Raw genomic sequence first — 10,506 nt, forward strand, 5'->3', positions numbered from 1 at the left:
TATTTTTAACTTCCAACCATTCAAATCTGCTCACTGCATAAAATTCTAATCCTGAAACTGTCAGGCTGTGCCTGGGAACTCAGTACCCATCTGCATGCCTCACATTTAAGCTGTTGATGTCCAATGGCTCCTCTGGACCTACAAAATGTTAACACCACATCAGATATACTGCAGTAGACCCTTGCTCTACTTAGTCTTTTCCTAAATAAGTTCTATTTGCATTATCCAAGTGATACAAATAATCAACAGATTCTCTCTCAAGAATCTGAATTAAGACAGTAAGTGGATCTGTAGGAGGCTGAGGTCAGGATAAAATAGAGACAGAAGACCATCCTATACCAGTTGGCAAGTGATAGAGAACAGAGGTACCTGAGGACTTTCCAATGCCCACAAAGGCCTACCTACACTGCCCCAGCTTAATTTCCATGAAACTCCCCTTTCTCAATGATGTATACGTATTTAAGCTAGTCTGAGTGGATTTCTGCCCTTTGAGACCAAATGTATCCAAACTAAAGTGCACAGAAAACTCAAGTCCCAAGATTCTGAGATCAACTGATGTCACCTAATAAGAGACAAATACATAAACCCTTCTGATATGAAAGGATGCGCATTACAATCACGTCCTATGCAATGTCTTCAAGGAGCTCAGAGATAAAGAGCAAACCTGTATGTAAGTACAGGATGAGAGACCTACCTGAACAATCAGCCAACATTTTCTAACACGCAATTGCAGTTAACTGCAAACTCAATACAACCATGGTGGCATACCTGAGCACAAAGCAAATGCAATCTCAGATCCCATTAACAGATAAACAGAAACATCAATGACAACAGTACTGAGTAAAATGCACTGAGGGTTTGGATGGACCAGGCAATGGGCTACTAAGAGCTCACTGATATTATCCTATTGAACCAAGACATCAGTCTTTACCAGTAGGCAAACCCAAATCTGTCCAAACTCTAAGGCCTGGGTACTAAACCACAGATTAAATTCATCTCTTGATTGCCAGAAAAGTTTCTTGTAGTCTCCTCGATTGCACAACATCTGGGATTGTGAATTCAGTTAGATTCTGAATTCAGTTCTAAGCTCCTCATCTTAAAAAAATTGTGAACAAAAATGAATGTCCTTAGAGGAATGTGGATCAAGGTGGTGTATCTGTAAACAATCAGTCTAAGATATTTAGCCTAGAAAACTAAGAAACACTATAGAGTCTGCAAATATTTTAAGGGCACTTGAGGTAAAGGGATTAGAATTATTGTAGCTTCAGAGGATAAAATTAGGATCATGTGGACAACTATTAAGAGGAAAGTGGATTTCAACTCAGTATAAAACAAACAAACATGCATTGAGTGCAAAGAGAAGCCAGCTCCCTATCCATCAGGAATGGTTCACCCCTCCATTTCACTCACATATTCACTCAGTCATTCAACAAATACCCAAGCATTTTTATGTACTGGGCTCTGCCCTTGGCACTGGGGATGTAACAGCAAGCAAAAAAGAGGAGGCTCTGTTCTCCTGCAGTTTAGAGACTAGCAGGATAGAGAGATATTGATTAAATAATTACTGAAAGAATGAAAGGGAGAAATGAGGCTGGGAAAATAGAAAGGCATCATGCTTACAGAGCCTTGCAGGCCTTGTCAAGAATCTGGTTCTATTCTAAGAGCAACAGGAAGCCATAAGGAGTTTTTAAGCAGCAAAGAATATACTCAGGTTTATATTTTGAACAGACCCCAGTTGCAATGTGGAAAAGGATTAAAGAGGGTAAAAATGGAACATGTAAAACTGCTAGTATGTTATTCTAGGGGCTTTGACAAGGGTGATGCTAATGAATAGGAAGTATCGGGGGGAACCCACCCCCAATATTTCAACGTAGGTTCTTTCTATTTTCCCTAAGTGTCAGCCAATCTGAGAAATAAAGAGAAAGAGTACAAAGAGAGGAATTTTACAGCTGGGACGCCGGGGGTGATATCACATATCAGTAGGTCCATGATGTCCCCCGAGTCGCAAAACCAGCAAGTTTTTATTAAGGATTTCAAAAGGGGAGGGGGTGTATGAACAAGGAGTAGGTCACAAAGATCACGTGCTTCTGAGGCCAATAAAGATCACAAGGAAAAGGGCAAAGCAAAGATCACAAGGCAAAGGGCAAAATTAAAATTACTGATGAGGGTCTATGTTCAGCTATGCATGTATTGTCTTGATAAACATCTTAACAGAAAACAGGGTTCAAGAGCAGAGAACCAGAATTTACCAGGCTGGAATTTCCCAATCCTAGTAAGCCTGAGGGTACTGCAGAAGACCAGGGTGTATTTCAGTCCTTATCTCAACTGCATAAGACAGTCACTCCCAGAGCAGCCATTTATAGACCTCCCCCAAGGAATGCATTCCTTCCCCAGGGTATTATTAATATTCCTTGATGGGAAAAGAATTCCGCGATATCTCTCCTACTTGCATGTCCGTTTATAGGCTCTCTCCAAGAAGAAAAATGGCTCTATTCTGCCCAACCCTGCAGGCAGTCAGACCTTACGGTTGTCTTCCCTTGTTCCCTGAAAATCGCTGTTACTCTGTTCTTTTTCAAGGGGCAGGGATTTCATATTTTTTAAACACACATGCTCCACAATCAATTTGTACAATAGTGGTCCTGAGGTGACATACATCCTCAGCTTACGAAGATAACAGGATTAAGAGATTAAAGTTAAGACAGGTGTAAGAAATTATGAGTATTATTTGGGAACTGATAAATGTCCATAAAATCTTCACAATTTATGCTCAGAGATTGCAGTAAAAACAGGCATAAGAAATTATAAAAGTATTAATTTTGGGAACTAATAAATGTCCATGAAATCTTCACAATTTATGTTCTTCTGCCACGGCTCCAGCTGGTCCCTCCGTTCAGGGTCCCTGACTTCCCGCAACAGGAAGAGAAGTTATACTCTAGAGAGGAAATAAGGAGGTGAGACTGATAAGGCTGGGTGATAAGCTGGATACAGGACTGAAGTAGGAAGAGGTAGCAAAGATGATTTGTAAGTTTGAGCCTTTGAAACTAGAAGACTAGTGCCATTCAGTGAGATTCAGGAAATACTAGTGAATGCTTAGGGACTGTTGGAGTAGGGCCATGGGTTTGGCCTTGGACATGTTGAGATCTGTTTCAGGTTTTGTTTTTTTTTTTTCATCATTCCATATTTCATTTACAAAATATTTAAACATAGCTTAAATACATTGTTATACTTTATTTATTTTAGAGACAGGATCTCACTCTGTCACCCAGGCTTGAAGACAGTAGCGTGATCCTGGCTCACTGCAATCTCGACCTCCTGGGTTCAACCGTTCCTCCCTCCTCAGCCTCCCAAGTAGCTGGGACTACAGGCACACCACTACATCCGGCTAGTTTTTAATTTTTACGTACAGATCAGGGGGTCGTACTACATTGCCTAGGCTGGTCTCAAACTCCTGGGCCCATATCATCCTCCTACCTCAGTCTCCCAGAGGGATAGTATTACAGGTGTGAGCCACCATACCTGGCCTGTTCGGGGATTTTGAAGCAGAGATGTTGAATAGGTAGAAGTATGTTCAGAGAAGAAATCTGGGCTGGGAACAATATTTGACATCACCAGAGCCATGGATATAGATGTGATCATCGTAATTCACACTGAATACAACATAATAATAAGTGATATCCATTCTACACTTTCATCTTTGAGCTTTAACATATTTTAAATCCTAATTTTAAGTTTTAAATACTTATTTATTTTTTGGAGACATGGTCTTGCTCTGTCACCCAGGCTAGAGTGCAATGGAGCACTCATAGGTCACTGCAGCCTCAACCTCCTAGGCTCAGACAATCCTCCTGCCTTACCCTCCTGAGAAACTGAGACAACAGGCATATGGCCAGCGTGCCCAGCTAATGAAAAAAAGAAATTTGTAGAAATGGGGTCTTATTATGTTGTCCATACTGGTCTCAAACTCCTGGCCTCAACTGATCTTTCTGCCTTGGCTTCCCAAAATGCTAAGACTACAGGTGTGAGCCACTGCACCCAGCCAGAAGTTTATTTTAAAAAAAGTTTACCTAAAAAATATGAATCTAAGATAAGATAAAACCTGAATTTTAAACAGATTTTTAAATTAAAAGAGTAATATTATTGATAATTACATCATAGGTATAATGACATGATCATAGGTGGTATCATGATATCTGGAATTTGCTTTTAAAAATACCTAAGTAACAAAATGAAAAAACAAAAAAAGGAGGATGGTGGAAGCAAGTATGGCAAAATCTTGATAGTCCTTTATCTGGGCAATGGGAATACAAGTTCTACTTTTGTATGTAGTGTTGGAAGCTGATCCTAGTTTTTTAAAGATTTTTTACAGTTACACAATTTCTCTCTCACTCTTTTTATCATGGACTCCTAAACATTTACTACCATTCTCCTTCATAGGATCCCAGGGCTGGAATATACAGGGCTATGTGTTCTATCCCTGTAGCTTCCAGAAAACCTAAGGGTTAAAGGGAAGGGAAGTAAAGCACTACCAACACTCAGCTATCAGGAGCTGAGAAGCCCTTTTCCCCTCCTTCTGTAAGTCCCACACTCATCCACCTCTTGGGGTTCTTTTTTTTTTTTCTGTCACCCAGACTCCTTCACCATCAATCCCAGAGCCCCCAAAGAAAGGAGTCTATGAGAATTACCTTTTGCCAAACTCTCTCCTAGCTTATTATTTCTGCCCTAATCTCCGTAACACAAGGACAGGGCCTTTCCCGCTTTCTTCCACATGTACCCACTCCTTTTAGAGTCTTCCTCCTCTCTCCAGCATCTCCACCAGCTGCTTTTACCAAACTGAGTCCCTGAGATTCTCAAAACGCGGTGTGCACCAATCAGTGACAGGGGCAAAGCCACCTGAGAGCCAGGGAAGGAGGAGGAAAGAAAAAGGAGCACACCTCAGCACAAGACAAAAGCTCTAAGTCTGACCCTGCCCCAGCAACTGTCCCTGGACACCAAACGCTCTGCAGTTTAAGAAGGGTCAACAGCCGTGTCATCTCCTCACCCTACACCTAGGAAGGGTAGTACTGTGTGAGATGGCTTCACCCCCACATGCTCCTCACTGGTATTTGTGTTCCTACATCAGTCAAGCAGCTGGGAATCAAGAGATTTATGCAAAGTTAGCATCAGTGACAGGGAGCCTTATCTGCTACATTGTAAAACGCATGGCCCTGTCATGGTGGAATGGAGAAGGAAAACAAACACCATCCCACTCAGTCCCCAGGCTGAGCAGAGGGCTGAAGGAACTCCCCTGAAAAGACACCCTCGCTGAGTCATTTCTTGGCCAGCTCAGGGCAGGTGCCAGGTAAATAAACTTGATCAGCCCTACACCAAGTCACTGCAGACCCCATATCTCCGTCTGGCACCTTCAGTCACCAAGAGAAGGTCCAAACAGGCAGAGGCAGTGGGTGGGAGAGGAATGCTCATTTACTTAAACCAGTTTGGGGAGCCCTGAGAATGAAAAAAAAAAAAAAGAGAAAAACAAACTAACCACATAACTTGAAAAGGTATGTTTGGGTAAGATTCTATTTGCATTTACACTATCAGCAAGTGTCTCAGTACCAGCTGACCCCACATACCTCGTGCTGCCCTAAAACACTAGGCAGGGCCCAGCAGCTCAAGCCTGTAATCCCAACACTTTGAGAGACCAAGGTAGTGGGGATTGCTTGAGCCCAGGAGTTCAAGCTCAACCTGGGCAACATGGTGAAACCTCATCTCTACAAAAAATAAAAGTAAACTAGCCAAGCATGGTGGCACATGACTGTAGTCCCAGCTATTCAGGAGGCTGAGGTAAGAGGACCACTTGAGTCTAGAAGTTGGAGGCTGCAGTGATCTATGATCACACCACTGCACTCCACCCTGGACAACACAGCAAGTCCCTGGGAAATGAAAAGAAAAAGGAAAGGAAAGAACCTAAACTTCAAGTATTCCACCACGAGTAACTTTTAGTAATAAGTTACATATCCAGATCCTCAGTAGGCTCCAGGTCCGAATCTCCCATAACAAAGAGTTTGGGCCACAGCAGTCAGGCCTTGCTTTTCATCTGAAAGCACTGTTATGCAACTAACCTACCTTTATGGGCCTTTCCATTTTTATAGAAATCCCGTGTTCCCTAAACACTTTCTTCCAGGGCACTGTTAGGCTCTCTCTCTAGAATGAGTTTGATGAGTTTGATTCTGACAAGCACAGCATTGCCTGGAGGCTTGGTGAATACAGACAGAGATTAGATCAGTAGATGAATTAAAAGCAAACACAGAGGAAATCCACAAATAGACCAAAATTTCCACTTCTGGCCCATTTGTTACTGTTAATGAAACTCTTCCTTTCAATAGTCAGCTTTCCCTAAATCTAAAAGGTTGTGTGAATCGCCCACGGGTGATCTTAAACAGTAGATGCTTTTTATGCTTATTCAGGGTAAAGACTATTCTCAGTAAAAAGAGTTCTTCCCTCTCTCTATATTTTTTTTAAAAGAAAAGGCACGGAATGCAAAATTTTAAGGATTAAGGGAAACAGCTTAACATTATAGTTTGCACTCTGGTATGCTGAATATATACTGGGTTAAAATTCAAATCTACGAAAAAACTTGAAAGTCTTAGAAGAGGGGAAATGTTATCACAAAATATTTTTGAAACTTCAGAGAAATGTATTCAACTAACATACTGAGAATCAACTGGTTAGCTGCTTTTACATGTAGAATCTCATTTAAGAAGAGATAAGACAGCAACCACTTGGAAAACAATGTACATTAACACTTCAGATTTGGCATTATTCTCAGCTATGCTTGACTTTTCCCTCCCAGATTTTAACTGTATGGCAAAATATTGTCTAAGAGCTCCTTTTAGATCTGTCCACCACTTCCTTTCCTTTCGACAGATAGTCCTTTTTATGGGTTTCTAAACATCTGATATGATAATTGAGAAAGCTGCCAGAATTTGGACAAGTCTCCTGTATTCTCACATACACACGCTGGCTCTCTTTCTGACCTCAAAACACATAAACAGTATCTCATATCCAAGTGGCTTCAGGATGGGGGCTGGCCACCAGAAAGACCAAATGCACAATTAGAAGACAGGAATTTTCAGCACTCTCCACCCCCATCTCTGAAGAAGGAAGGGGGCTGGAGACCAAGTTATAAAAACTCTTGGAAGTATGAGCTTCAGAGAGCTTCTGGGCTGGCAAACACAGATGTGCACGGAGAGTGGCGTTCCCAGACAGGGCATGGAAGCTCCGCGCGCTCCTCCTTATACCCAGCTCTTCCATGTGGCTATTCCTGAGTTGTATAACAAACCAGTAAACTTTAGCATTTTCCTGAATTCTCAGTTATCCTAATGAATTATCAAACTTGGGCGAGGGTATGAAAACCCCAAAACTTGTAGAAAAGTCAGACAGAAGTGCAGGTGACTGGGATATGGGACTTGCAACTGGCATCTGAAGTGAGAACTGTTTTGTGAGATTGAGCCCTTAAGCCTTTGGAGTCTGAGGCTAACTCGAGGAAGTAAGTATCAGAATAGAACTGACTTTTTGAAAACCCGGTTGGGGCTGGAGAATCAGAGAACTGGTATAGAAAAGAACTACATATTCCACAGGCTACAGGTTAGCCACTGATACATAAACACAGTCTATTGAGCAGCAAGAATACAGGCCTAGAATCCTTCTTAGTAAGCACAAAAATATCTTCTTACCCAAAACCAAGTCCCCTTCTACCCATTTCTCCTCTGCCTCCACTTCATCACAGGACTCCCATTCTCAACCTAGCCAGCCCCATCCTTCTTCCTCCTCCCAAGATAGAGGGATGGACTTTATATTCTCTCTCTCTGTCTCTCTCTCTCTCTCACTCTCTCTCTCTCTCTCTCTCTCTCTCTCTCTCTCACACACACACACAGGCAGACCATGACTCAATCATGCTAGAGGCCCCCCCCCCACAATTAATTCTAGAGCTATCTTCATTCATTTAATTTCTCTTCATTCACAGGATGAACCTGAGAAAACCCAAGTGGACCATAAACCAAGGAAGAAGGGCTCCAGGGTTCCTGCTGATGGCATGATAGAGTGAAGGATATTGCTCTGTGCTGTCACACCACTGGGAGTAGGATGGAGCCAGGATGGAAGCAGACGGCCTGTCTCTAGAACAAACCCCTGGGGCCATGCTTCTGAGCACTCAGAAGTCAGACAGGGAACCCACATGACCACACTGGGACCAGGTATCTCAAATAGATGGAATTATCCCCTAGCTCCTCTATTCTGTCCTCATTAGTGGAGGTGACCTCACAGCTTCACACAACTGCCCAGGTTGCAATATGTCTCATATTAAGCAAGCCTCTGACAACAAGAGAATAGAAACCCTGGTTACCAAGGCAGTGGCCTAGATTTCTGAATTCAAGCCCCAAGTGTGCATCTCTGCCACTGAGGGCCACATAGAAGACACAAAAAGGATGCCACAAATTTGGAAGGCTCACCACTAATGGTGAAATTTTACAAACATATAAAAGCAACTGACTGTAAGCCGTAGTGTTAAGAAATTCTAATAAACATCCATACCAGATGTTCAATGTCGGCACTCTGTAATTCATTTAAACTGGTAGTTTTGCTAGGACCTGAAGCCCTAAAATTGAACCACAGAGTATCTTCTCAGATCACCATCCAACCAACCAACCAACCAACCAACCAACCAAGCACAGGTCCTTACCACCAGCAGCACACCCTGTGCTGGGCACAGGCACAATGGAGTCCCAAAATAAGTGCAAGGGGCCTATTCGGCATCCAGTTAAGGAGGCAAAAGCCACACTCAAAGCCCCTTGAGACCAGCTGAGTACTGAGTCAGGAGGAAAGCCCTACCACCGCCTCATAGGCCTGCCACTTCAAGGCCCACAACACATTTGCGCAGAAAACCCTGCAGCTGGACTTCTGCTTTTAAAGGAGTCATTTCCTGTGTCACCAGAATCCCTTTCTCAATGAATTACTTCCTTTTTAAATTTGTTTTCATATTCAGCAAAAGAAGAAACCTCTAGAAAAAATTATGCTTTATTTTTGAAGGCCAGCTGACTTGTATTTTTAAAGGATCTTTATTATTGACTTAGAAGTAAGCTGCGAAGAGGTGGGAATGTGAATAATTCATCTAAGGTATGGGCTATGAGAGAGGTTAGGAAGCCAAAGAATAGATCATGCTCAGTGAGTCATCAGAGAAGAAAGGAAACAGCTGCTCTCAATGCTAGCCAAAAACAAATGGGTCAGAGCCCAAAGATGACTTCCTAATGGGGCACTGATGCCCTTTGAGCCTGATACTATAGGATCTATGTTCTGCTATCCCTCAAGAAATAGGGAAATAGGTCCAAAAATCACTTTAATTGTCCTTTCAACTCAATCTTAGTTCATATTCCTTTGGTAACAAGGGCAATAATCTCTCCCCTCAAGTGCAACTCACAGAGGAGGAGTAAATCACAAATGTTAAAAAACTTCATAAACCGTAGACAGTTGGGACGCCAAGTCAGGGAGATCACTTGGGCCCAGGAGTTTGAGATCAGCCTGGACAACATAGGGAGACCCTGATTCTACAAAAAAATTAAAAATTAGCTGAGTGCAGGGGTGTTTGCCTGCAGTCCTAGCTACTCAGGAGGCTGAGGCAGGAGGGTTGCTTAAGCCTAGGAGGTTGAGGCTGCAGTGAGCTGTGATAGTGCCACTGCACTCCAGGCTGGGCAAAAGAGTGAGATCACATCTGAAAAATAAAAAATTGCAACAGGTCGGGTTCAGTGGCTCACGCCTGTAATCCCAGCACTTTGGGAGGCTGAGGTGGGTGGATCACCTGAGGTCAGGAGTTCGAGACCAGGCTGGCCAACACGGCAAAACCCCCATCTCTACTAAAAATACAAAAACTTAGCCAGGCATGGTGGTGGGTGCCTGTAATCCCAGCTACTTGGGAGGCTGAGGCAGGATAATTGCTTGAACCCAGGAGGCGGAGGTTGCAATGAGCCAAGATGGTGCCACTGAACTTAGCCTGGGTGACAAGAGTGAAACTCCATCTCAAAAAAAAAAAATTGCAACAGTGGTTAACACTGGGCTACTCTTGACGTTGAGTGTGAAAAATGCAAAGGAATTTAATGTAAAATTTGTTCTAGAACAATTGTTTTCCTGTAATTAAAAATTTAGAACAAATAAAATACTTCATACTTATACAGCCTTCAAAGCACTTTCATAAACATTACCTAACCTGATCCTCAAATTAACCCTGTGTAAAAGGCACAATAGGGCTTATTAATTCCATTAAAAAATAAGAAAAGATACCATGAGTATCTAACAAATTAGACAATTTCGATAAAATAGATCAATTCCAAGAAAGACACAAACTACTGAAACCAACTCAAGAGGAAACAGAAAATCTGAATGAATCTAAAACAGGCAAAGAGGCCGGGTGCAGTGGCTCAAGCCTGTAATCCCAGCACTTTGGGAGGCCGAGACGGGCGGATCACGAGGTCAGGA

General features: G+C 42.5%; 1 protein-coding gene across 4 annotated transcripts in view; it reads right to left on the bottom strand.

Annotated features, from left to right (window-relative positions):
- Window positions 1–9,582, bottom strand: part of LOC116273159 (transforming acidic coiled-coil-containing protein 1-like) — a 47,357-nt gene extending 37,775 nt beyond the window's left edge. Inside the window, exon 1 of one of the 4 annotated variants that reach the window (XM_031662122.1) lies at window positions 8,720–9,582. The gene's annotated coding sequence lies outside the window, so the exon portion shown is untranslated. The remainder of the gene's footprint in view (window positions 1–8,719) is intronic. The other 3 variants (XM_031662126.1, XM_031662124.1, XM_031662127.1) reach the window with 3 other exon arrangements.
- Window positions 9,583–10,506: the final 924 nt, after the last annotated feature.

This window comes from Papio anubis, unplaced genomic scaffold (genome assembly GCF_008728515.1).
Source record: "Papio anubis isolate 15944 unplaced genomic scaffold, Panubis1.0 scaffold404, whole genome shotgun sequence".
NCBI lineage: Eukaryota > Metazoa > Chordata > Mammalia > Primates > Cercopithecidae > Papio > Papio anubis.